Source organism: Protopterus annectens, chromosome 1.part1 (genome assembly GCF_019279795.1).
Source record: "Protopterus annectens isolate FY-2018-M chromosome 1.part1, PAN1.0, whole genome shotgun sequence".
Lineage (NCBI taxonomy): Eukaryota > Metazoa > Chordata > Ceratodontiformes > Protopteridae > Protopterus > Protopterus annectens.
This window is the reverse complement of record NC_056726.1, coordinates 1,528,820,468-1,528,848,148: the sequence shown is the minus strand read 5'-3', so window position 1 is coordinate 1,528,848,148 and position 27,681 is coordinate 1,528,820,468.

Sequence of the window (27,681 nt, the reverse complement as noted above, 5' to 3'; positions counted from 1 at the left end):
TATCTGAAATACCCTTCATTATTATATAGTTATAAACTTTAAAGAGAAAGGGAACAATAACAGATTTAAAAGATTTGAAAAATTCAGGTGTGAATCCGTCTAGACCAGCAGATTTACCAGATTTAAGACTATCAATTGAATCAGAGATCTCTTGATGAGTTAAAGGAGCAGAAAGCAGTTTTTGTTTATTTTCATTTAACTTGGGGAAATTTAAAGAACTTAGAAAGTTTTTTATATGATTATCATCCAACGTATTAGATGGTTTTGAATATAACACTGTATAAAGTAGTGTAAAGAGATGAATAATCTCTTCATCTGTGTTGTATAATTTATTTTTGTATAATAATGATGAAATTTTTGTTTTTTCAATATTATTTTTAATTATTCTAGCCAAAACTTTAGAAGGAACTTGGGCCCATTCAGAATACGTTGCTAACAATCTTTGATCAACTAAAGAAAGGTTGTTCTGATGTAAAAAAATTAATTCTTTTTGACAATCTAGTATTTGCTTTTCAAAACTAGTGTCTTGATTCATTCTAAACTGAATTTCAAGAGAATTAATTCTAGACTTTAAGAACTCTTCCTTTTTGTTATAATGTTTTTTTAAGATAAGCAGCTTTACTGATAAACATACCTCTTAATCTCACCTTACATGCAGCCCATTGAATATCATAAGGGATATCTGATAAATCTAAATCATTTTCCATTTCCTGAATAGTTTCTGAGCACTGTATACAAATATCTTTATTTAAGAGTAAATTATTGTTCAGTGTCCACTTATTTGAGTTAATAACATTTTTAATTTTACGGGTAAAGTTGAGATTTAATAAGATTCTTGAATGGTCTGAAAGATATCTAGGTTCAATAGTAAAGTCTGAAATAAATTTTGAGATAGTGTTAGAAATTAGAAAAAAATCCAATCTAGCCCATGAATGGTAGCATTTTGAGTAATAAGTGTAAATATCTTTCTTGTTTGGAGTGTAATAGCTCAATTAAATTATGTTCCAAAATGAAATCATTAAGAGCCAAAGTTGCTTGAAGGTTATAAGAAGCAGAGCAGCTAGTACAATCAATTTCTGGATTTATAACCGCATTCCAATCTCCCCCGACTATAATGTAGTGATCTTTATAACATGTGAGTGTATTATAAATTTTTAAGATAAAAAACTGTTGTTGACTACAAGGACTATATAAATTTAGAACTAAAATTGGTTTATCCAGATTATGAATGGTAGCAGTAAATAGACACCATCTACCTTCATTATCATATCTCTTATCAATGATATTTCCATTGAATTTTTGTTTAATAATTATTGCTACTCCCCGAGAACTAGAAGAATCCCCAGAGGCTACTATCTTCCTAATCCATTTTTTATTACTCTCTTTGTCCCAAACATCTCGAGGGATATGAGTCTCTTGAATAAAACATATACTGGCTTGTGATTTAAATATCAAATGAAATAATAAAGATTTTTTGGATTTACTTTGGATTCCTCTAACATTCCAGGAATCAATTATTAGGTAATTTGTCATAAAAGAGATGACTGGTTAATATTGATGTGATTAAAACATGGTATAATTTCTTGATTATAATTAAAATAATACCAAGAGTAAAGAAACATAACTAAACTGGGCTGATATTAAATGAGAGTACCTTATTAAATAACCAACTCAGTAGAGATATATTATGAGATTTACCCATAACCCTCGTCCTTACCCTAGTGCCTGCCCACCTAACCCCTATTGACGAGGTGAAATCAAAAATAAAGAAACTAGAATTTACAATTTTGGTTACCAAGTATTCAAATTTAACAATATAAACATTACATATAGTCCTTGAAAGGACTAAAATCAAATCAATAACGATAAACATATTTACACATCTGTCTATACACAAGATGACTAACATAAACAATCCCTATTCAAATATTTAACCCCAAACTCCTAAATTTGTGTAATATAAGTAAGGTAAAAATGATTTTCCTCATGTAATTCTTATATATTTCTATTAATAAACATCTAGATAAAACTGACATAAAATCCTATAATTAATAATTTGTTAGTATTATTCCTATAAATAATTAATGAGCTGTATATTGAAATAAACCCAATGAAAAAAAAAAAAAAAAAAAAAAAAACCCTTGTCTGTTAGAAAAACCATTAATAGTCCAAAAAATCAAGTGATGCCTATAAACAAAACCTTTCAAACTAAATAAATAGCAGTTTCATTTGTGTATGACATTAATATAACTTTCAGCAAAACATTTTGTTACTTACATAAGTAATAAAATATCATAAACCCACATAAAGAAAATAACTTTCCTATAATGATATCTGAACTATAGATTACTTAGATCATCTAAGCAGTTAATGACTTATTAAATCAAATCATATAACCAGCAACTTATTATTACAGATTAGCTAAGAATCTAGTTATAAACAGATTATAAATGACATGTCATACATATTTTTTCTATTATCTTAATATAGAAATATAAAATATATTTGGACAGTAGTATTGATTAATGAAGGAAGAGCGCCCAAACATGATAATTACTTCTTGTTTCTGCTGCTTCACTTTCATGTCACTAAAAACCAGCTGGATGTGCTAGAGAGTCTTTTCGCGATGATCTAGCACATCAAAAAAGTTTACCCTGAGCATCGATTGCATTTTCACCCAATATTTGAAAATCTTTCCTGTGAAAGACATGACAAACTTCTAGTTAACAACGATGTGTTAGGTTTAACATCGCTTGAACAAAGGAGTACTTCACACTGTAGATGGGTATGTGAAGCATTGAGATATATAATATAATATATATATGCACAGTTGTCAGGGTATATATGGCATTTGAGAACTTAAAGAAAAAAACAATAAGGGATGTGTCCACCCACACGTCATGCCCCGCAGCACCCATCAATTGCTGCCTCTACCTATGCTCACGCTTCCATCTAACAAAGAAAGCGCGCCCAGCATTTACCAAAAACAAACTAGACCTTGAAACCTGTTGTTTCCAAGACATTGTCTGACGACCAGTGGAGATGTGCCCAAGGAGCAACCCCAACTGTATACAAGCAGCACCGATCGCTGCTCTCACTCGTCTGCAAAGTATGGATGCAACCGCAATCATCATGCAGCGAGGAGCAAGAAACAACAGCAGATTCAAATCCTATTCACCATTGCAAATGCTTGCAGTCACTACTTGTCCAGGAATACTCTCCAAGGACAAAACATGAATACCATACAAACGTTAAAATCATTGAACATCCCCTACTAAAGGTCACTGTACATATACACAAGCAATATCACATTCAGTGGACTGAATGCAAAAGAGGAGCAAGCTGACCACTCTGGACTCACCATGCCCATGATAACGCCAGCCTGGGTTTCTGCACTTCAGCAGAAAGAGTGTGCAGCACAAGAAAAATAACTATAATGCGATGCACAATCCAACAACCCAAGCGTGTCTCGAGACACGCAGATCTTCCCTCCAAAATACCCAACAACTGTCAATTAAAGAAAGCCAATCCGATAATCAAAACACAGATAATAGTACTCTAACTACAATGACAACAAAGCCCCCCAATGAATGTGGTGACAGGAAGATTCTCAGCAGAACTATAAATCAACAAACTGCGCCTTAAAGCAAAGGACAAATACAATGGCACATCAAAACATTTCATTCGACCTCAGAACACAACTCCCACAAGTAACACATCGCCATAAAAGCGCGAAATATCAAAACTTTCACATGACTAAAGATGTTTCTGACTACATTTCTTCCGCAATATACAAACACAGCATCAAGCCATAAAAAACTCAGCGTCAGCAAGTAGCGCATCCTGTGAAAGCACCGAACAATTAAATCAGAACTTGACCAAGAAAGCTTGGACCACATTCCCCTATAACCAGCAAACATAACATCAAACCATAAAACTTAGAACCAGCAAGTAACGTATCGCATATGAGTGCTAAATATTTAAATCACAACATACCTAAAAAAGTACAGATTACATTTCTTCTTGTGTCATGAGAACATAGTATTAAGCCATATGACACAACGTCAGCAAGTAGCGTGTTTGTGGAAGTGCTTAAATTAAAATAGTAACATGACTGTAATAATCAAATTTCCTTCACATGGCAATTAAAACAAATCATTTAGCCATAGATCACAATGCTATCAAATAGTATATCGTGTATAAGCACTAAATGTAAGATAAATACTTGACTGTAATGTTCAGAAGTTCTTCTCTTGTGATGGCATCACTGCAAGATTCCGAAGACCAGCAGAAGGAGGTGAACATAACGGAGCTTCAGTTAAACAAAAGTGACAAAGCAAACTCTCTGAAACAGTCTCGAGATATGGGAAAATTCCCTCCAAAAAAAAGTCAATGGATTAAATAAGGCAAAAATAATATGACTGTGTAGATTTCTTCGCACATTTTCATCACAGTCTATTATTATCATCTAAAGGTTATGTAAATACCAAAACACTATAACAGTGCTGACTTTAAAAGATATTGGCAGTAATGAATATACAAACTAAAAATAAATAAATCAACTAAATATATAAAGCAAATAGTACTCTAATAAGCATTGAAAAAAAAAACTTCATTTTTTGTAAGAAATAACATAATAATTGAACATAACATCACATACATTGTAAATAAAAAGTGTAGTATTAAGATACAGATTCAGGAAGCTTCTTGAATATCTTCAGAAATATTTCTTTTGCTTCTTTAGGATCTGTAAACATAAATTTTCTGTCATTATAAGTAAAAGACAGGGTATTCGGATAACTCATACGAAACCTTATACCTCTTTTTATAAGATCTGCACAATAGGGAGAAAGCTTTTGTCTTTTCATTTTTATTTGTAGAAGAAGATCCTGAGAAAATGACAGTTTATGATTTTTCCAGACAAACTGTTTTTTGCTTTTTGCTGCCTCTAGTATCTGATAAGTGTCTTGAAAATTTAGTAGTTTAGTATATATAATCCGAGGGGAGGCAGAATCCTGACTAGCACACAATGCTCTATGAGCCCTCTCTATAATAACAGTTTTTGATGTTGACTCACAATTCAATAGTGCCTCAAAAATCTGTTTAGATACAGATAATAGGTTTTGATTTTCATAGGATTCTGGCAAACCTCTAATAATAATGTTATTTCTACGACTTCTAGCTTCTAAGTCCAGTAGTTTAGCTTGAAATTCTGTAATAATCTTATCTTTAGCTTTAATATCTCTTTCCAAAGATTCTGTTTTTATTTCTAAAGCTGTATTTTTACATTCAATAATATCCATTCTTTCACTTATTTGCTTTAAAGTTCTGCCAAAATCAGTAAATTGTTCTGAGAAACTTTGTATGGCACTTTGAATAGGTTGTAATGCTATTTTTAGTTCATCTAAATGAAAGTTTGAGTCATTTGTATCTTTGTTACTTACTTTAGAAGTTTCTGAAGATTGCTTAGTAGTTCTTAATCTTTTTGAACTGGTGTCTTTCTCAGGTGAATGCAATGAAGAGAATTTGCCCTTTGTTGCCTGTGTCTCCATGGTGTCGGATTTAGAAGCCATGCCCAGAGTAGAGGTGTGAGGACTGGATAGCAGATTCTGGGAGGAGTCTTTAAGTGGCAGGTGTCCAATGCAGTTGAAGCCACAAAGACAGTTCTGAGGTAAAAAATTCCAAAGTTGAGATCTCCAATACCAACAAATAATCCAGATACGTAGAGAAATACTAAGAGGATCTTTTTATGAAAAAAACTGAGGAAAAATATTACTCCAAGGTTATAATAATAAGCCGGATATTACATAACTGTGAGGAGCTCAGTGACTAGGGACTGATCTAGTCGGCAGCCATTTTGGAATCTGAAAATGGACTTAGCATGAAGAGAAGTAAACCTCTTCCCTTGAAACTCAACATTCCTTAAAAATGCACAGAAACTCAGCATTCTTTGGAAATTCACAGAAACCTTTAAAAATGCACAGAAACTTAACAGTCATTAAAATGCACTTGCTGAAGACAGTTTAGCAGCTGGAGTAGAGGATTCAGGCTCTAGATTTCTCTATTCAAGGTACAGTGTCAACCTACTGTTCCTAACTGGGGCATTACTCACACACACACACACACACACACACACACACACACACACACACACACACACACACACACACACACACACACAGACACACACACACACACACACACACACACACACACACACACACACACACACACACACGTGCGCACGCACACACACACGTGCGCGCACACACACTTTCTGTGATGATCCATTTTCTGTATTTGTTTGGAGCATTAGCAGTTCTACCTATCATTTCTTAAAAATTGCATGTGCCATTCTAATGTTTAAATGTGCATGTGTCCTTAAAGAAGAAATGTAAGTTTTGTGGCATCCTTCTGACCAGTGGGCCCCCCAAGGCATTGGGCCCCAGGTGACTGCCTATTGTCTTTTTTGTTTTCTTTCACAACTATGCTTTTAAACTTTCTTTTCCTCTCTTTCACCCTTTTTCCTATATAATTTTTCTTTCCTCTCACTACCTGCCAGTTTACATATTTCTCTTCACCAGTATCAAGCACTGCTTCTTCCCCTTTCTTTTCTCCATTTGTTCCATGCACTATTATATCTTTATTACTTCCCTGGATATTAACCTGCCCTTCTTATTACTTTTCTATATTTCTATCTATATCATGTACAGGATCCTGTCTATATTCTTTTTCTATAACTTCTACAAATTCTTCACAATCTATACATGCATGTCCGTTTTTTTCACACTTTTTACATTTCATATCACATTTTTTTACGTTGTGCCCTGATTTACCACAAATAAAACATTTTTGTTTGTCACAATCATTAATCAAATGATCATTTTTCCACAAAAAAGCATGTTTTTCACTGCTCCCTATATTTAACAAATCCTCTGTTGCCATTCAGATTTATGACCCTTGGAATGTGTACATTTTCGTTTTCCATTTTCAAAATAACCCCACATTGCCAACTCCCAGTCCATAAAACTCGATCATCATATACTTTTGTTATGTCCATAACTTGTTTATATATAGTCTTTAAATAGTCCTTTATTTCCTGTTTTCCATTTTCTGTTCTAAACTGTATCAAAATTCTTTTTTTTAATTTCTCTGTAAAATGCCTGCACCACATACACATTCCAAGGATTGCAGTCCTTTTTTAACTCATACTGTTCAAACAAAATTGCCTATATGCTGTCCTGTTTCAAACCATATACCACAGTACATTTTTTATTAATAAAAATAAAGGCTCTTACGTCTTTGGATGAAACACCCAATGGTGCAATTACAGCATCCCACACTTCATACCTCTCAAGTCCTTTTTCTTCCTTACTGCATAACCTTATAACGGATTTCTTATTCACTTCCTTTACTGCTTTGAATTTTATTTTCTTTCTCCTTTCACTTTCTGCCCATAGGATTTCTTTCTTACTGCAACCTCAGCAACTTCCTCTTGTTGTATTTTTTCCATAGTTTCATCCCATGAAGCTGCTACTTCAGACTCTGGTTCACCCTGATTAATCATCTCCTTCAAATAAACATCTTGCAACCCTCCTGACTGGAAGATTGTAACAACACATTCCTAAAGCTCTGGCACCTTGTCTCTGAAGAGATTCTCCTGAAATATCTTCCAAATCCATTACCAGTGCATTCTCTTTTTGAGAAAGCTCAACTGCTTTCTCTACATCTCCAACAGCAGGCTTGCCTGCCCTTTCTCGACTCTTTCTTCTGACACCAACAATGTCACAGCATCCTTATTGATTGAAGATTCACCTCTGCACCTCACTCAGTTGTTCTTGTCCTCCATGTTCTTCCTGGTTTCTCCAAGCTGCCTCTGCATTTGGAATGGAAACCGGAAGTGCTACCTCAATTAGTGTCCCCATACGCTGTGAGTAGGGGAAGTTCTCCAATGACCTGGCCAAACGTCCCCTTGTAGTATAAATACCACTTTAGGTCTCCCCTAAAAAGAGGTTAATGGCCTAATAAGACAAAGCCAGTCAACAAAAGTGAAATAAATTGATAGAGAAGTTAAAGACAGTTAAAGTATTCTGATCTGAATAATTCACATAATATAAATTAATCATTACTGGTGTAAAACAGAACTTTAGCATAAGCATAGTGTGCATGAGACAAGGCCCCTATTCAGCTTATTGTAAGAAAACTGACTTTAATGTGGCACCTTAATGCAGAGTCTGCATTGGAAGCCACTACCAGAGTAACTGCATCCCTGTCTTTTCCCTAAGAAAGACACCTGCCATAGGCACTCAGTCCTACTACCCCTGTGGCCCCCATTGGTCTTCCTGCAACTCAGGTCATAACTGAACCCTGGTAGCTAGTGCTGTAGGGAGCTGACTGGGAACTCCTCAGTTCTGGATTTTCAGACTTTCAGGCTGGTTGTGCAGGAAGACTGTGAAGGGAGCAGCCCTATAATCAACTGCACTGCATGTTCTATGTGAGTACTGGAAAAAAAGATATATAGTGTAGTTTTGTAAAAGCACACGAACCCAGAGACAAAACAGTCATAAAGAGAAGCTTCATAGATCTTGGTGGCAGAAGGCCAGTCCTTCTGAAATCTCCCAGTGATTTTTAACTTTGGAAAAGCTGGCCATCGGTCATGCACTCATTGAGCCTTGATTTGTAATTATTACTTTTGACTGTAGATGAATGGTTTTGATTGCATATTATACTTGTACACCTACGCTTTGCCTATCTTTGTAGCATTGATGGATTATAAATTTTACTTTTGCCACCATCTTATGTTTTTACACCCGTGCTGAGCAGGAAATAAGTTTTCTTGGATTTCTTTTTCCAGAAAGGGAAACAGAGAGCTGATCCTTATTGAAAAGGGGTGATAGCTAGGGCAATTCAGGGGTGTAGCTAGGGCTATTCAGGGGTGTTGCTGTTTGGAACGTAATTCCATAAGAAATGGAAGATTCCAATGGAAATCCCATGTTGTGTGCTTCTCTCCACAGTGACGTACAAAGCTGAATGCCACCAGCTTTTAAAACTTCACAGAAAACCTACAGTAAGCAAATGCTGGTGTTGTAGCTGTCATTTCTTTGTCTGAGGGACTTTGCATAATGCGTTTTGAACATCTGGGAGTATGGAACTAAACATACCTCTCAACTTCTTAGCACGAGAAATCCTGACAAAGCCAAGAATAATGGGGGGACAAAGGCCCAAAGATAGGGACAGATTTTAAATATCGCTCTTTTAAACTTTGAAAGTAGTTAGAATAATAGGCTTTATATTAACATGCATTTTCAGAAGGAGATGAAGTCAAATGCACATCATTATTTAGTGACTTCAGTCCTCAGTGATTTGCATTAAAACCATACATTTTATGAGAAACAGACCAAAAATATGAGGCAAAAATCTGGACATTCTGTTAAAATCTGGACAGTTGAGAAGTATAAAGTAAAATGATTTTGAGTAGGTACATACATATACGCTGGAGTAAGGTATATTAGAAGTGGACTGGCTGGTTACTCTACTGTCTAGGGAGGTAAGTATGTAGATAGGTGCATGTATGTCTGTTAGCACATGTTTTAGGCAGTCTTGTGTGTTGTAATCAAACTGTGACAATGCAGTTGTAATGTGTGAACAGAACTACTCAGTTATTACACTGAAGTAATAAACATTCTGAAAAAATAATTGAAAACACTGTGATTGTTACATCAGCATGAGTTCATATATCTTTTTCATGCATGTTTATCTTGTATCATAAATCATTTTATATCACTGATGTCACTGTCGTCTGAAATCATTTAGCATGTACACATATTTCCATCAATTGGAAATAGTAAATACCATCTGCTTGTGTGTCACTCCCTTCCTGATTTGCCCCCCAGAGTGTGAATTGCAAATCTTACAAAACAGTGAGAGTAAGGCTCTTCCTCTTTCAATTGTTTTCTGACAAACAGGAAAAGTCTGTAGTCTTCATCCCTGCAAGCTGCAATAGGAAATATTTCTCTATATGCTGTGAGTTCTTCCCTCCTCCAGCAGTGTTTGAGCAGTAAATATTTTTCCTAGCAGTCGTCTGTCACTTGGAGCTCTGAAGTAGCTTAGATAATTTATACATTCAGCTTTGTTGACTATAGTGCTTTGTCTGTTAATACTTACAGTGTTTGTTTTTTATTTGCTGTAGGCATTATGCTGTTTAAGAGTTAAGTTAAACAGTTATATAATTAGTTGCTGGAGAACATTTCCTCCTCCTGATTAATGAGATTGTATCATCGATGTAGGCATATTCTTATAAAAGTGATTTAGTACTGTATCAGAAGTTATCTCTTACATTCCATTTCAATTTGTGGACACCGTTCTTCCAGTTAAATCAGATTCTTCATAACTATAATAGCCACTAGACTAATGAAAATATTCACAGCTTGTTTAGCTTTTACTTTTCCAAGAAGATTTTGCGTGCTGAAATTAAACCAAGCATGTTTCATTTTGCTCGAGTCAGCGCGATATGCAGAAAATACAACTTGACCTTCAAGTAGTGGGCTATCAGTTTTGTGTCATAGATAAAGATAAGCATTTCAGCATTTGCTGACAGATCAGCAGACGCAACAGATTCTGTGCTTTTTCAAGCACACAACTACATTAATGAATACACATTGCAGCAGACCGTGGCTTAGAGCATTCTGTCAGCTGCTAAAAGTCTCATGCAACCTTTTAAGAATATTACTAACTTGTCTTTACTGTCAGCTGATTTTTTTTTTTTAAACCAAATCATTTATTATGTATATATACAGGCAAATGTTTACTCAGTTTATTATTAATGCTTACTTAACAATGGGATATTAATATGACAAAAGGAAATGACAAGTGAAGTCAGTTGTCCTGATCAAGCAGTTTATTTTAAAACTATACCAGCTTCTCATTTTTACTCTGCAAATGCTAGTAATTGCAAAACTTATATGAATTCCAGAGACATGCATCTGGAGAGTTTCTCTCAGGGCCTCCGCTGAAAATAGGCTCTGTTCTACTTGGACTTTCCCGATCAACAAATGTTAAACAAATGAATTAATTAATTATATTAAACAAATAAAAAAAATTAATAATTATATCACTTCCTACCCATCCTGCAATACATACATACACATTTTCAGCAGCCATTTTAGGTGGGCTTATTATCCAATATCATTTAATGTGCAGAAAACTCAGTAACTTTCTGCTGTTGTCACTTTGAATAACAAGATCTTACCTGTTCCCACCCTGGTGACATGGAGAGATAAACCCCTGACTGCAATCCAGATAACCAGAGTCAGGAGTGTTTCAGTTCAGCCACTTAAAGAGTTAATTAGCAGAGCATAGCAGTGAGAGGCAGACACTGACTTGTCCATCTTGTGGGGGTGGGAGAGGTGGCATCAGTAGGCTGATAAACACCATGAAACAGATGCTTGTACCAAAAAGGCCAGGACTGAGGGCACGAGCATGCCAATCCCAAGCTAGCAACGATAGCCATCATTAGCATATTAGTGGGGACATGCACATGCCTGTGCAGAGTGTAGGACACCCTGTGAAGATAGGAGTGCTCATATCAGCCACATGTCTAGATGCCAGCAAGTATACAAGCTACCCCATGGCTACTTGGATGATGCCCTCTTTTGGATCTTGCCTCCATGCTGGAGATACTCAGAACAGGGGAAAGAATGAACTTAAGACTGATAGAGTAAGGCTTGATGAAGGCTTGATGATCAGGGCACAGGGAGAGGAAAAACAAGGATTTGGGTCAGTCTACTAAATGCATTTAAAATAAATGTGGTTAGGTAGAAGAAAATTAGCCAAAAAACATTTTTTGGCAATCAAAAAAATCTAGGTCAAGCTTTTTTTTAAAGTGGGGGAAGCTTTGTGCACCTCTCATGTGATGGAAGATAACCCCCCCCCGCACCCCATCTTATATATGTTATCTCTAAGGTCACAACAATGGGAAAAAGTGCAACCTCAAAGACCATGAAAAGTAGTTTCATGCTATTTTACTTGCGCTGATCAGCACTCAGTTTTAATCATGTTTGGTAGATCGACTGGTTCCCAAAAAGCATAAAGAAAAAAAAGGTTTCTCTTTTGAGTTATAGTGAGAGGCAGTTGTATGGGATTTGTATGGTATATTGCTTAATATCATTTATCATGTTGTTGCCAGTGTTTTATATTATATTTAACAGTAAATATTAAACAACAAGCTATTGTAAGTCTAGCAGCATGAGCTCTATTCTTGGATTCTTCTAGAAGGAGCAGTTGATGAGGAGATGGCCCTATGTTTCATGTAAAATGTCAGGCATAGAAAGGGACTTATAAAAACATATCATGCTAAAAATGGAAGGAAATCTGTAACCATCCAGTTTTGTCCAAGTGTTGCATTTAGTGTCGGTGCAACTGCCAAGGCCTTCCTACACTCCACATTCCTTCTATGCATTATAGGTACTCTTGAATCCCTTGTGTGAGCTAAAGTCCATTACATCTCTAGCAATGTGTTGTACTCTTCTACCACTGTGTCTAGCTAATAGGCTATCAGCCCAAGGGCCTAAGTAAGCCTATCCAACAAGGTTCCCTGGCTTACACCACCCAAGAAAGTTAATTTCCTGTGCCTCTGTTGAGCAAAGCCACAGAAGTGATCCCTGGGGTGTATTTCCTATTTCCCATCCACTCATCAAGATTTTTCTTGAAGAGTGCTAATGAGGAACTTTGCTTGACATAGATGGGTAGCTTGTTCCAGAGTATAGGAAGTCTCTGGGACAGGAATCTATCCCCCCAGCATGTCCTGTTTATTGTGGTGACAAGGTTTAGGTCCCTAGAGTGTGTAGCTCGGACGGATTGGGATTTCTTAAGGTGTAGCATGTCCAACAGCTCTGGGTTTAACATAGCTTTATATGTTAGGCAGAGATCTCCTCGGAGTTTTTTGAGATGGGCAGTGTAGGGCATCTGTTTGAGGCCAATAATCCTCTTTGTGAGGTACTTCTGTAGCCTTTGCAGCTGCTGCAGATGTCTTGTGAGGTACATTCCAAAAGGGGCATTGTACTCTATAATTGATCTAATGAGTGCCGAGCAGAGGGGAACAATGACCTCTTTTTCCTGGATTAGAACCCTTTGTGATGAGGTGTGCCATGTAGAAGGATTTCCTGACTACTGTGGTGATGTGATTGTCAAAGGAGAGACTACTGCTGTCCACCTGTGTCCCAAGGTATCTTATCATACATTCTGCATTAAGTAGACTGCCATTTATGTGGTAGTTCATGGGTACAGAGTTTTTACCAAAGGGGATGACAATGCACTTTTTGGCATTGAGCTTGAGGCCATGCCTCTGACACCAGGCATCTGTCTCAGTGAGGCCCTTCTGTAGGATGTCCGCATTCTAGTTTGCAGTCATCTGTGAACTTCGTTAGCCAGAAGCCTTCTGTGTTAGCCTGTACTTCAGAGAAGTAGATACCAAACAGGAGAGGTCCCAGGACTGAACCCTGTGGTTCTTCACTTGTTACTGGTTTGAAGTCAGATTTGGAGTCTGCAACTTTTACATTGTGGGTTCTGTCAGTGAGCCAGTTGGCAGCCCATCTTGTGACATAGGGATTTATACCTTGTTTAGTGAGTTTAGCTATAATTCTAGAATGGGGGATGGTGTCTAAAGCCTTGGTGAGGTCAAGATAGGCTGTGTAAACCACCTTACACTCATGTACAGCTTTGGTGACCGCCTCAAAGAAGTTGATCAGGTTCAGAAGGCATGATCTGCCTTTCACAAACCTGAATTGGGTGGGGTCTAGAGTTTGGAGGTTACCGATGCCTTTATTTTATGAGTTCCATGATGATACATTCCATGGCCTTGCAGACCAGGCTCGTCAGGCTAATAGGGCGATAGTACCCAGGATCAGTGTTGGCTTCCCCTTTGTGAAGTGGGATAACTGCTGGTGTGCACCACTCCGTGGGCACAAAGCCTGATGTGAGACTATGATTGAACATGGTGCTTAGGTGGGGAGCCAGTTCCTTCTGAATTTAATGTAAAACGCAGCCTGGGATGTTGTCCAGTCCCATGGATGCTGTGTTTTTGGTTTTAGAGAGTGCAACTTTGACCTGCATAGATGTGATTACAGGGACTCTACATTCTTCCTGTATAGATATCAGCCCCTTAGGAGATAAGATGGGGGTAAAGTTAGCACTGAACCTATCTGCCAGGATGTTGGCAATATCAGTTGGTTCTGTAATTTTCATGCCATTGTGCTGTAACTCAGAGCAGCTCTGGGTGTTGCCATTGCGATTCTTGACATAGCTATATAATGCTTTGTGGTTGCCCTTGGAATCAGTGGCAATTCTGTTTTCATAGCTAGCTTTGTAGGATCTTATAAGGGATCTCAGCTTCTTACTGAAGCTGAACCGGCAGCTCCTCCACTTATGGGATTTTACTCTCTTTTGCAACAGTTTCTTCCTTCTATTGTAGAGTTTGTTTATGGCAGGGGACCACCAGATAGGCTTCCTTTTTTTGAAGGATAGTGTCTTGGTTCTGTTTGGGATAGCACGATCCATGCACTCGTGTGAGTGCTTAGAGAGTGCATTTGTGTAGGATTCAGCAGCCGTAACTGTATTGTCCATCTGCATGGGTGTTATGAAGTTCGCCACTTCCGTCTTAAGAAGCATGAAGTTGGCTTTGGAGAAAATTTTTACCATGGTTTCCTTAATGGTGGGGTGGAGGGGGAGGGATGCGGATATCTAGGGTGATTAGCTTATGGTTGGATCTGACCAATGAGTTGATTTCAGGTATGGAACACCAGTCACTCATGCTTTTAATGACTAGGTCTAGGATATTGTTGCCCCTGGTGGGGGTGTGGATAAGTTGATCCAGGGCATTGGAATTTATAAATTCCAGAAAGCTTTGAGCGAAGGAGTTGGTACATGTGCAGTTTTAACAGTTAATGGTGGGGTAGTTGAAATCACCCATTATTAGGGTGTTTGGTTGAACCCTAATATTTTCCAGTATATCAAGAAAAGAGGAGTGGGAATCCTGGGGTATGGTGGGGGGTCTGTAGCAAGCTACAATTTGGATTGCAGTTTTGCCCAGAGTTGCTTGCACTTGGATAAACTTGGATGCATTATGCTGTGCAGCTAGCCTGGAGGTGTGGATATCCTTAACAAATATGGACACACCTCTGCCTCTTCTTTCAGCTGCAGCTAATGCCCTGGTGTCATGTACCCTTAACAATGCAGCAAGTCAATATCATATCCTACCCAGGGGTCCAGGGAAGTAAATATTGTGGGAAGAAATATAGAGCGAATTGTTATGGCTAGGCTTGTATAGGCCCTAGGGGCGATAGCCTAGTACCAACCTATGAAGCTATGAAACTATGAACCTACTATATGACTAACCTTCCCTTAACAGTGCAATAAGCCAATATCATGTTCTACTATATGACTCACATTCCCTTAACAGTGCAATAAGCCAATATCATGTCCTACTATATGACTCACCTTCCCTTAACAGTGCAATAAGTCAATATCATATCCTACTGTATGACTCACCTTCCCTTAACAGTGCAATAAGCCAAAATCATGTCTACTATATGACTCACCTTCCCTTAATAGTGCAATAAGTCAATATCATATCCTACTATATGACTCACCTTCCCTTAACAGTGCAATAAGCCAATATCATGTTCTACTATATGACTCACATTCCCTTAACAGTGCAATAAGCCAATATCATGTCCTACTATATGACTCACCTTCCCTTAACAGTGCAACAAGTCAATATCATATCCTATTGTATGACTCATCTTCCCTTAACAGTGCAATAAGCCAATATCATGTCTTACTATTTCTTTTTCTCATCCAGTATGTGTCTAGCTAACACTCTGTTCATTTCTCATGCATTGATGCTATCATCCTGCTGAACATTCTGGAAACATGATATTCACTTCCTTCTGTAGGACACCCATAGCTGGACATAGTTTTCTATATATGTTCTTCCCAGTGGTCTGTATAGTGAGAAAGTACAGTTGTGTACACTTACCATAAATGTAGATGTTCGAGTGTATTCACTGTTGCAGTCATTACATTTGGGTTATCTGCTTGCAGTAGCCCTCAGTCAGCCTGATTATCAAAGTCTTGGGTCCTGCGTCGGTTGCTGTCTCATCTTCCATGGTGTCAGGTAGTCAGGGGTATAAAGCATGCATACAATGCCATTACATCAGTTTTTCTTGCCCCAGATGTCAGGTGCCCCCTTAATGAGAAGCAATATATATACAAGGTTATACCTCCAACAAAAAAGCAAATACACCAACAAGCTTTTAAGTATACTAAAGGAGAATAGAGGTATAGCCAAAAGAAGTCAGGGAGCTGGAGGGAGGGTAACCAGGACTGCAACAGTGAATACACTCGAACATCTACATTTATGGTAAGTGTACACAACTGTACTATGTACTTCATGTTTCACTATTGCAGTCATTACATTTGGGTAGATTCCCAAAACTAAGGATGGGAGGAAGAATTTAGATAGCATTAGGACTAGCTATAAGGCCCTGCAAGACTGCAGTGGCAAAGCCAGCTCTGGATTTAGAGAAAATTGGCAAATGGTAATGCTTGGTGAAAGTATGTACAGAACTCCAGGTAGCAGCTTCTAGGATGTCTCTGATAGGGACACCTCTGAGAAAGGCTGTAGAGGTAGATGCAGCCCTGGTTGAATGAGGTCTAATCCCCTGTGGGATAGGTTTTCCATGGTGCTTATAGCAGATATGAATGCAATGGCCTATCCATTTAGAAATGGTTTGCTTTGAAATAGCCTTCCCCTCTGCCCCTGCAGCAAATGCCACCAGCAGTTGTTCAAATTTCCTTTGAGGCTTAGTCCTGTCCAAGTAAAATCTAAGTTTTCTGTGCACATCTAAGGAGTGCAGTATCCGCTCCCCTTTGTTCTGTGGATTAGAAAAGAAGGTTGGGCAAATGAATGGATTGATTAAAAGCCACACTGGATACTACCTTGGGCATGAAAGAGGGATTGGTCCTGAGGGACACCCTGTCCGCATGAAAGATGATGAAAGGCTCCGCTGCCATAAGGGCTTGCAATTCAGATACTCTTCTTGCTGAAGTGATTGCTAAAAGGAAAGCTGTTTTCAAAGAAAGGAATTTTAAGTCTGCAGTTGCAGCTGGCTCAAAAGGAGGAAGAGTGAGTTTTTCCAATACAAAATTAAGGTCCCAGGCTGGAGTTGGGGCTCTCCTGGGTGGTCTTACGTTTTTGGCCCCTCTGAGGAACTGCTTGAGCAGTGGGTGAGAAAAGAGAGGTGGTTCTGTGTTGCAATGAGCTGAAATTGCTGAGGCGTGAATTTTGATGGAGGAAAAGGAAAGGCCGTTGTGAAGCATCTCAGTTAAGTTTTGAAGAATCTGAGGTAAATTGGGCACTGCTGTGGCCATCCCTTGAGTTTGGTTCCAGGCATAGAATCTTTTCCATTTTTCAGCATAAGATTTTCTAGTACTAGGCCTCCTTGCCTCCAAAATGACATCCAGCACTTGTTTACTGAGGGATGGTAATGGAGAGATTAGGTAATTAGCAAGGCTGACAGGTTCAGGGTTTGAAGCTGTGGGTGCAGAATCTGGCCCTCCTACTGGGACAGCAGGACAGGGGTCTGAGGCAGGTGCTATGGGGCCAGCTGTGACACACTGCGCAGGAGGGGGTACCAGTGTTGGTGTGGCCAGTCTAGTGCAATCAGTATCATCCTTGGTTTGTCCTGTTTGATCTTTAGTAGTACTTTGGAGAGGAGAGGCAGAGGAGGAAAGGCATAAACTGATAGATTTTTCCAGCTGAAGGGCAGAGCATCCACTTTCCAAGCTTGTTTGTGGGGAGTCCTTGTGCAGAATTTGTCCAATTGGTAGTTCTGGGGGGAGGCAAGCACATCTATATCTGGGATCCCCCATTTGTTGATCAACATTTTGAAAATCTTTGATTCCAGTTTCCACTCGTGTGGGTCCATGAGATTTCTGCTTAGTTCGTCTGCCAGTGTATTTAGTTTTCCTGGCAGAATTGAGCCTGTAGATGCACTTGGTAGCTCAAGGCTGTATTCCACAGAGCCATGGCTAGTATGCAGGGGGGGTAAGAATGGGTTCCCCCCTGCTTGTTTATGTACCACATAACAGTGGTGTTGTCCGTCTTTACCATTAATTGTCCTGGAAGAATGTGGTCCTTGAAGGCTGTCAGAGCATTCTGTACAGCTAACATTTCTTTTTAATTGATATGCAGGTGCATTTGACTTGAGTTCCATTTGCCCTGAATGCACTTCCCTGACAGGTGAGCCCCCCATGCATAGTCTGATGCATCTGTTGTTAGGGTTTCGGTGGCAGGGGTTAGAGTGAATGGTAGTCCCTTGTTTTGGTGGCAGGCCTCTGCCCACTAAAGGAATGCTAACCATAGGCAAGGTATGATAGGAATCATTGCTTCTAGATCCTGAGAATGGTGACACCATAGGCTTTTTAGATACCATTGTAGTTTCCTCATATGCAGTCTTGCATATGGAATTAGTAGAATGCACAAGGCCATGAACCCCAAGGCTTGCAGTATTTGCCTAGCAGATAGCAGGGTTTTTGTGGTCACTAGTTTGAAGTAAGTTGTCTAATTAATTTGTTTCTCTGGCGTGAGGAAAGCCATCTGGGAAGTTGTGTTCAAGCTTGCTCCTAGGAATATAATTTGTTGACAGGGTACCAAATATGATTTATTTTCATTTATGGTGTACCCCAGACAAGTTAACACCTTTTGTACAAATGCCAGATGATTCAGAAGTATGTCCTGGCTTTCTGTCTGAATTAGACAATCATCCAGGTATAGGTATATTTGAATATTTCTTTGCCTGCAAAATGCAATGACTGGAACTAGGCACTTTGTGAATACCCTGGGCACAGTAGATAAGCCAAAGGGCAGTGCAGAGAACTGATAGTACATGTAGCCTGCTTTGAAGCATAGGTATCTTCTGCAAGACTCCCTGATTGGGATGTACAGGTAGGCTTCTTTTAAATCCAGTGTTGCCAGCCAGGCATCTTTGCATATCATGGGAAGCAACTGATGAAGAGTTAGCATCTTGAATTTTGGAATCACCAAAAAGGTGTTTAGGATATACAGGTCCAGGATAGGACGCCATGAGCTGTCTTTTCTGGGTACCAGGAAAAGTCTTGAGTAGAAACCTTGTCCCTTTTCCTCTTCTGGTACAGTCTGAATAGCCTTTAATCTTAGGAGAGAGAGAGAGAGTACTTGCTTTTGAGCCTCTGCCCACTGATTTGCGGGTAGATCTGGCCAACCGTTTTGGGTTGATAACGTGTGAAAGTGAAATCTGTGTCCTTGGGAAACTAGATTTAAAACCCATTTGTCCTGGGTAATGAGTTCCCAGTTTTTTGGCCTGCAGAGCAATCTTTCCCCCGAAAGGGGCAGTCAGTTGAGAAGTGCCTGGAAGTTTTAAAGTTAAGTCATTGAGACAGCTTACCATAGGGGGGAGTCTTACTACTCCCTGATTTGGAAGTGGGTGCCCCCCCACTGCTTAGTCCTGTGCGTACCTTGGGACTGAAGCCTGGGTGTTCTGCTGGTTCTGGGTTTGAACTGAGAAGGCCTGGAAGAGGCAGGAAAGGACCAGTTTTTATAGGGCCAATGCCTACTAAATCTAGGAGGCTGCACTTGTAAGAAATCTTTAACAGTTTGCATAGATTTAGGCTTTTCCTCCATCTTTTTAAGAACTTCTTCTGCTTCATCACCAAACAGGTGGTCTTGATTTAAGGGAGCATCTAGCAATTTAGTTTTAACATGATCTGGCAAAGATTGCTCCTTAAGCCAAGCATGCCTTCTAAGTACAGACCCAGTGACAGCAGCCCTGCAAGATGCCTCTAGTGAATCAAAACCACATTGCAAAGTATGTTTTCCAACCTGTTCAGCCGAATGCATTAAATCCTGTAAATCCTTATTTTCAGCACAATCACGAATCAATATCATTTTTTGTTTAAGCAATCCAATAATATGCTGCTGGTACTTTAACATATGAAACTGGCAATTTAAGGCCCTGATGGCCAAGGCTACAGAGATGTTAACATTCTTACCCCCATCTATCCAAGGCCCTGGAATCTCTATCAGAGGGGGTAGGATTTTTGGCAGTAGTAGCCTTAATGCCCGTGGGTCCCAGTGAAACGGTCTCAGGATCTGCAGTAGGATTTTTAAAAAGGAACTTGGGAGAATCAGGAACCCTGTAATATCTATCAGGATTTCTGGGAGCAGGAGGTAAAATGTCAGGGGCCAAGCTAGATTCCGAAAAGGCAGAGTCAACAATGTCCAGCACAGGAGGGATAGCTAAAGGCCTGTGTTGGGCCAGGAGTAAGAAATCTCTAAGCCTCTTTTTAGAATCAGAGTAATCCTGGCTTTCCCAGTGAAAATGCTCCCTAAGAGTATGTAAGGTTTCACCAAAAGAAAAATCCTCTGGGGGAGAAGCAGAGGGAAAAGAGTCCTCTGCATCAGAATCCTCATAGGTAGATAAGGGTAAATCCTGGTCATCAGAGGAGACAGAAATTTCAGAATCCTGGTCAGAAGTATCATAAGCAAATTCAGTCCTAGGTCTCTTAGAGGGGGAAGGTTAGCTTCCCCTGATTAAAGTAATAAGGTCTTCAGCCATTCTTATCATTTGTTTTTTAGGCATAGTGGCCTGACCATTTGGTCTGGGCATCGGTTTCCTAGGCATGGTTACAGTTTTAGGCCTAGAAGAAGAAGATGGCGTCAGTTTAATATGCGAGTCAGTAGGCCTGAATACACCCTCAGAAGCTGGTGCCTGCACAGCGGCTCCGGACCCATCCAAGGTAGAGACATCCGCAGGATCCACAGTTGAAGCATCTCGTGGCATACTGGACTCCAAATGGGTCTCAGTAGAGGCCTGCGAATCTGAAGTAGTGGGTATCAGAGGCTGCAAATGCACCTCACTGAGTGCTGGCAAACTGGCGACTAGCTTAGGAGAAGCGTCGTCGACAGCTTTGGACCTATGCGGCCTGTCTCTGTCTTTATTTTTGCGTTTTTTGAAATATCGGTAGTCGGGTGGCTTACCAAAGACATATCTGGATAATTGAACCGAGTACCAAAATATTTAGAAGCGAAAATGTACCGACGATTAATAGTTTCTGGTTTAAATAAGGCACAAAACCGACAGCGAGGTACGTCGTGGTCAGGGCCTAGGCAAGGAATACAGTACGAATTAAAATCTTTATGAGGTATTTGCTTTTCACAAGAAATACAATTATTGACTTTTACTGACATCGGATTAGAGCAAGAAAAAGTTTCCTTAATAGGGTACTTAGCTTTAGTTGAAGACTTCTGTTCTGAAACTCGAAAATGAAAATTTCAGGAGTCGGCCGACCGGCACTTGCGAACTGCTTCTGCTTTTGGCACCACACGGCAAGAAGGACGGATGTAATGGTATCAGCTGCATGCTTTATACCCCTGACTACCTGACGTCATGGAAGATGAGGCAGCAACCAACGCAGGACCTAAGACTTTGATAATCAGGTCAACTGAATGCTACTGCAAACAGATAACCCAAATGTAATGACTGAAACAGTGAAACACGAAGAACATCAAGGTATCAGTGTCTTAACCCCACTTCTGTAATACCAGGACAGCATCTGGAAGTTGTGATCAGAGCCTGGTCACATTATTTTGTTTTTTATATGTGTGTCTGTTCCCACTACTGGCGATCAACCCTCATTGCTAATTTTATACATTCATTCCTAAGTTAGAGGGGTTAGACTTGGCCATGGAAATCCATTATTTAGGCAGTTATCAAGAGTTTTCTAATATGCCATAATTTCTCATTCCTTTGACAGCTGACATGTACACTTGCTGAGAACAGAATTCTGCAGCATCCCCCCTTCTAGCTTGGGTCACTTCCACACATCTTCTCCAGGAAGCCACATTCCTTTAGAGGATTGCAGTCAAATCAGCTTGGCAGACATAAAGGACATGTCCCTGTCTATCTGCTGTACATTGTTCTCTCATCCTTGTGCAAAGTATCATCCAGTTATCTACAACAAAAATTACCAGTACACATTGGTGCAAATAGAATAAACCTGAGTTGTGTATGATTCATAGTTTATAGGTAGGTTCATAGGTAGGTACTATTGGCCCTAGGGCCTATATAAGCCTAGCCAAAAAGGTACCCTGGCTTTTTCCACCCAAGAAAATTATTTTCCTGTGCCCCTGTCAAGCAGAGCCACAGAAGCGATCCCTGGGGTGAATTTCCTATTTCCCATCCAATCATCAAGATTTTCTTATAGGTTCATAGGTTAGTACTAGGCTAACTACCCTTGTGAGCCATTGTAAGCCTAGCCAAGTATCCCTTGTGAGACTGAAACCCTGCACCTTGTATTTGTAAGGCAAACACCTTAACCATTAGGCCACCCTCCCAAACCAAAAATATACATCTTCAATCTATAAAGCTCTTTCCCGTGGTGAGAATCAAACCTTGCACCTAGTGGTTGAAAGGCATACACCTTAACCACTGTACCACTTAGCCTTTCAGGTAGCTGGTGCCTGCACAGCAGCTCCGGACGCATCCAAGGTAGAGACATCCGCAGGTTCCACAGTTGAAGCATCTCACGGCATACCGGACTCTGAGTGGGTCTCAGTAGAGGCCTGCAAATCTGAATTCACCGCAGGGATCACTTCTGTGGCTCTGCTTGATAGGGGCATAGGAAAATAATTTTCTTGGCTGGAGAAAGCCAGGGTACCTTTTTGGCTAGGCTTATATAGGCCCTAGGGTGAATAGCCTAGTACCTACCTATGAACCTACCTATGAACCTATGAATCATACACTACTCAGGTTCTTGAAGAGTGCTAATGAGGAGCTCTGTATGACATAGATAGGTAGTCTGTTCCAGAGTGTGGGAAGTCTCTGGGACAGGAATCTATCCCTCCAGCATGTTCTGTTTATTGCGGTGACAAGGTTTTGGTCCCTAGAGCATGTAGCTTGGAGGGATTGGGATTTCTTTAAGTGGAGCATGTCCAACAGCTCTGGGTTTGACATAGCTTTGGATGTTAGGCAGAGATCACCTCTGAGTAGGCGATATGCGATGGAGTAAAGCTGGAGTTTTTTGAGACGGTCTGCATAGGGCATCTATTTGAGGCCAGTAATCCTCTTTGTGAGGTATTTCTGTGGCCTTTCCAGTTGTTGTAAATGTCTTGTTTGGCACATACCAAAAGGGGCGCTGTACTCTATAATGGGTCTAATGAGTGATGAGTAGATGGGAACAATGACCTCTTTTTTCTGGATGCGAAACCTTTTGTGATGAGATGTGCCATGTAGAAGGATTTCCTGACCACTGTGGCAATTTGATTATCAAAGGAGAGATTACTGTCCACCTGTGTCCCAAGGTCTCTTATCACACTTTTGGTGTTAAGTAGACTACCAACTATGTGGTAGTTCATGGGTACAGAGTTTTTACCAAAGGGGATGACAATGCACTTTTTGGCATTGAGCTTGAGGCCATGGCTTTGACACCAGGCATCTGTCTCAGTGAGGCCCTTTTGTAGGATGTCCACATCGTTAGGAGTTTCGATTATGGCTCCTAGTTTGCAGTCATCTGCGAACTTAGTTAGCCAAAGACCTTCTGTGTTAGCCTGTACTTCAGAGAAGTAGATACCCAACAGGAGAGGACCCAGGACTGAATCCTGTGGTGCTGCACTTGTGACTGGTCTGAAGTTGGATTTGGAGTCTGCTACTTTCACAGTGTGGATTCTGTAAGAAAGCCAGTTGGCAGCCCATCTTCTGACACAGGGATTTATACCCAGTTTAGTGAGTTTATCTATAATTCCAGAGTGGGGGATGGTGTCAGAAGCCTTGGTGAGATCTAGATAGGCTGTGTGAACCACCTTACCCTCATCTATGGCTCTGGTAACTGCTTCAAAGAAGTCTATCAGGTTTAGGAGACATGACCTGCCTTTTACAAACCCAAACTGTGTGGGGTCCAGAGTCTGGAGATTACCAATGTCTTTGTTTATGAGTTCCATGATGATACGTTCCATGGCCTTGCAGACCAGGCTCATCTGGCTAATGGGGCGGTAGTTCCTGGGGTCTGTCGTGGCTCTTCCTTTATGGAGTGGGATAACCGTCACAGTGCACCATTCAATGGGCACAAAGCCTGAGGTGAGGCTATGATTGAACATGGTACTTAGGTGGGGTGACAGTTCATTCTGTAGTTCATGTAGAATGCAGCCTGGGATGTTGTCAGGTCCCATGGATGCTGTGTTCACAACTTCAAATTTATCAAAACACAAATTACAAGGACAGTCATGCACCAAACAGCAATAACCAGATTGTCCTAATAGTAACGAGAACGTCGGTATCACAACATAGGAAGTGAAGACATTGCTAATGTTACTTAACAAAGACAGTTTGGCAGGCATGCTCCTTGACAAAATATCTATATTCTTAAATAAGGAAAAGCACAAAGACAGATATGTATAAACGATAATACAGTCAAGAACACATCTATCTATCTATATGTTGCAAATCTGAATCATGGAATGAAGGGAGAAGCATACACAAAATTTACAAGATTTTGAAATCTATTTGTTTAACAGAATACAAGAGGAAGACACAGCTGTCAGAATATTTTTTAATAGTTACTGGCTCTAATGTGCGAGTGTGTTTGTGCAAGCTATGATTAACCCTAAAAGAGTGATTTCAGATTTGCATGATATTGTGTGACTGTTGAGTTGGTATGTGTGTGTGTGTGTGTGTGTGTGTGCGTGCGTGTGTGTGTGTGTGTGTGTGTGTGTGTGTGTGTGTGTGTGTGTGTGTGTGATACTTACATACTTCACTTATTGTGCTGTGTAATGAAGTAAGTCACCATTTTGGTCAGCCATGGGGCTCTTTCTGCTTTATTTTTTTTTTGCCTCCTTCCCCTGCAACTAAAGTAAACTGATTCATACATTTGTCTCTCTGACCCTAAGTTTTACAGCTATACCCTGAACCTTTGTGGCTTTTTAACACTCAGGCATAGATTCCTGTTTGAAAGTAAGTAAAATTAAAGTGCTGAGTGCAGGTTTTAGGCCCTTACATTCAACTTACTTGTGGTGTGGTTCTTCTCATTTTACTTATTTGTCTGACATTTCAACAAGTAACCCTGACAAAAACCTCAAAATTGTATACTATTAGTCTGTATTTCCTGCTAAAAGTAAGAAAAAATTAAAGTGCTGAGTGCAAGTTTTAGGCCCTTACATTCAGCTTACTTGTGGTGTGGTGTGGTCTCACTCTGCTTGGGCTCACTTAGCTCTTCTCCCACCCCTAAATTCCACCCACCCCAAGTATCTTCAAATTTATAATAACTCCCACAGCCCCATCCCACCACAACTTATGCTCTAACCCTTTCACTCTTCCCACCTTGTCACCAGTCTTCCCCTTTTCCCCACCCACCTTGGGCTGCCTCCTCTGCGGCTTGCCTCTCTCACACTTAACTCTTTCACTCCCCAGCACACCTACTATCTCCTCACATACTCACTATTTCCACCCCTTGATACTGTTCCTTCCCTCACACTGCTTATCTCTAATCCCCTCCATCCCCTCCCTAATATATTTGTTTATATTTTCCCTCCTTTTTTCCATCACACAATGCTATTCTTACTGCTTCTTCTCCCCCTTCTAATCTCACTAGCCCTAAGCACTTCCTACCACACTGAGCTCCATATCTTCCCCTCTTCCCCCACCTTTCCCTTTCCCAGACCTCTTGCAATATATAACCAACTTCCACTGACTATTGCCCCTCTCTCTTCTGTCTCTCCCCCTTTCAATGTTTTAAATTTAAACTTGTGGTCTACACCGCTCTTACTTCTAAGCCCAAACTCAAGTACCCTAATTCCTGTACTAACCACCCTCAGCTTTTCCATCTTGTATTTGCCCTTCTGGTTTCTGGTGACATCCATCCTAATCCTGGACCCTCCCCTCACTCCACTCCCCCTCCACCTTCATCTGCTGCCCCCCCCAAAAACATTCTCAAATATCTCCAGCCTCAAGCATTTCTCTATCTCTGCAATGAACATCCAAAGCCTAAACAACAAAATGTCCGAACTTCGTGCATGGTTGGCCCAATACAAACCTCACATCCTGGCCTTATTGGAAACCTGGCTAAAACCTCATATCAATTCCTCTGAATTTCTCCCACCTCAATACAATATCTATAGGTCTGATAGGACACCCAGAAAAGGCGGTGGGGTGGCTATCTTATACTCTGTTTAATTTACGCTAACACCTGTAGATGTTACCCTGCCTAGTTTCTCCCATGCTGAACTACTGCTCCTAGACTGCCACTTCAGTAACTATAGGAAGCTTGCTATTGCCTCTATCTACATCCCTCAGGTTAAAACATCCCTATCCTTGAACATACTCTCCTGGATAAACACCTCAATCCCCTATGAAACCATCATTTTTAGAGATGTTAATATGGATTGGAACACCCTTATTGGTGACTCACCTCAACATTTCATAAACCTGTATGGATTCTCACAACTGATCACTATCCCTACCTACTACAGTATAAATGCTACTGGTTCCACAATTGACTAGATCTTGACCAACTCTCCAAACAACTACTGTAACCCTTCTACCTTCCCTGACTCTTTTAGTGACCATTCTCCCATCTCTATCTTAAGGCACTCTCCTCATCTCTCTAAGCCCCATATCTACAGAGGTTGTAGGAAACTGACTAACTTTTCCCCTGAAACCTTTAACTATAGATTCTCTGCCATCAACTGGTGTTTCCTAAAAACACTCCCGCTCAATGATGCTGTTACTAAATTCAACCACATTTTCCTTGATGTCCAAAACTTTCTTGCCCCAACTCACAAAATCAGAACCAAATCTAATTGTGCACCCTGGCTCACCAAAGCTACTCATGCTTTGATGCATGAAAGAGATGCTCTATGGAAAAAATGGCAAACCACTAAAACTCCTTCTTTTCTACAAGGTTATAAGCAACTCAGAAATCATGTAAAAATTATTATTTTGGATAAATACCAGTATTTCACTAAGTTTCAAACCTCTCACCCAAATGACCCCAAAAAATTCTGGAGTACTATCAACTCCCTGCTCCACACTGGTTCTCCTACCACCCCTAACCCTTTCCCCTATCAGTCTCCCTCTGAAACTACAGACTTACTCAACAAACACTTCATAGACAGCATCTCCAAACTCCTACCCTCTGGTAACTCTGTCCATCTCAACTCTTCGGTGTCACCCTCACCTCCCCCTAAACCTCTATGCTCTTCTGTATCTCAGCCTTTTACCTTACGACCTGGTTCTACAAAATGTATCAAATCCCTGCTTCTTAAACTAAAACTATGCTCTCCCTCCATTGATAAACTCCCCCCTCAATTTCTGAAAATTGCTGCTGACTCTATTGCATACCCTAGATCTATCTTAATCAACCGCTCCATTCAGAAATCTACCATACCGGAAATATGAAAATCCTTTTATACCACTCCTCTGCACAAAGGTGGCAACTCTGTTGAACCCTCTAACTATAGACCAATCGCTATCCTCTCACTGCTCTCTACAATCCTTGAAAAATGTATACATACTCAACTACTGTCCTATCTCATTCACGAAAATCTCCTCACCCCCTCACAACATGGTTTCTGCCCTAAACATAGTACCTCGACTG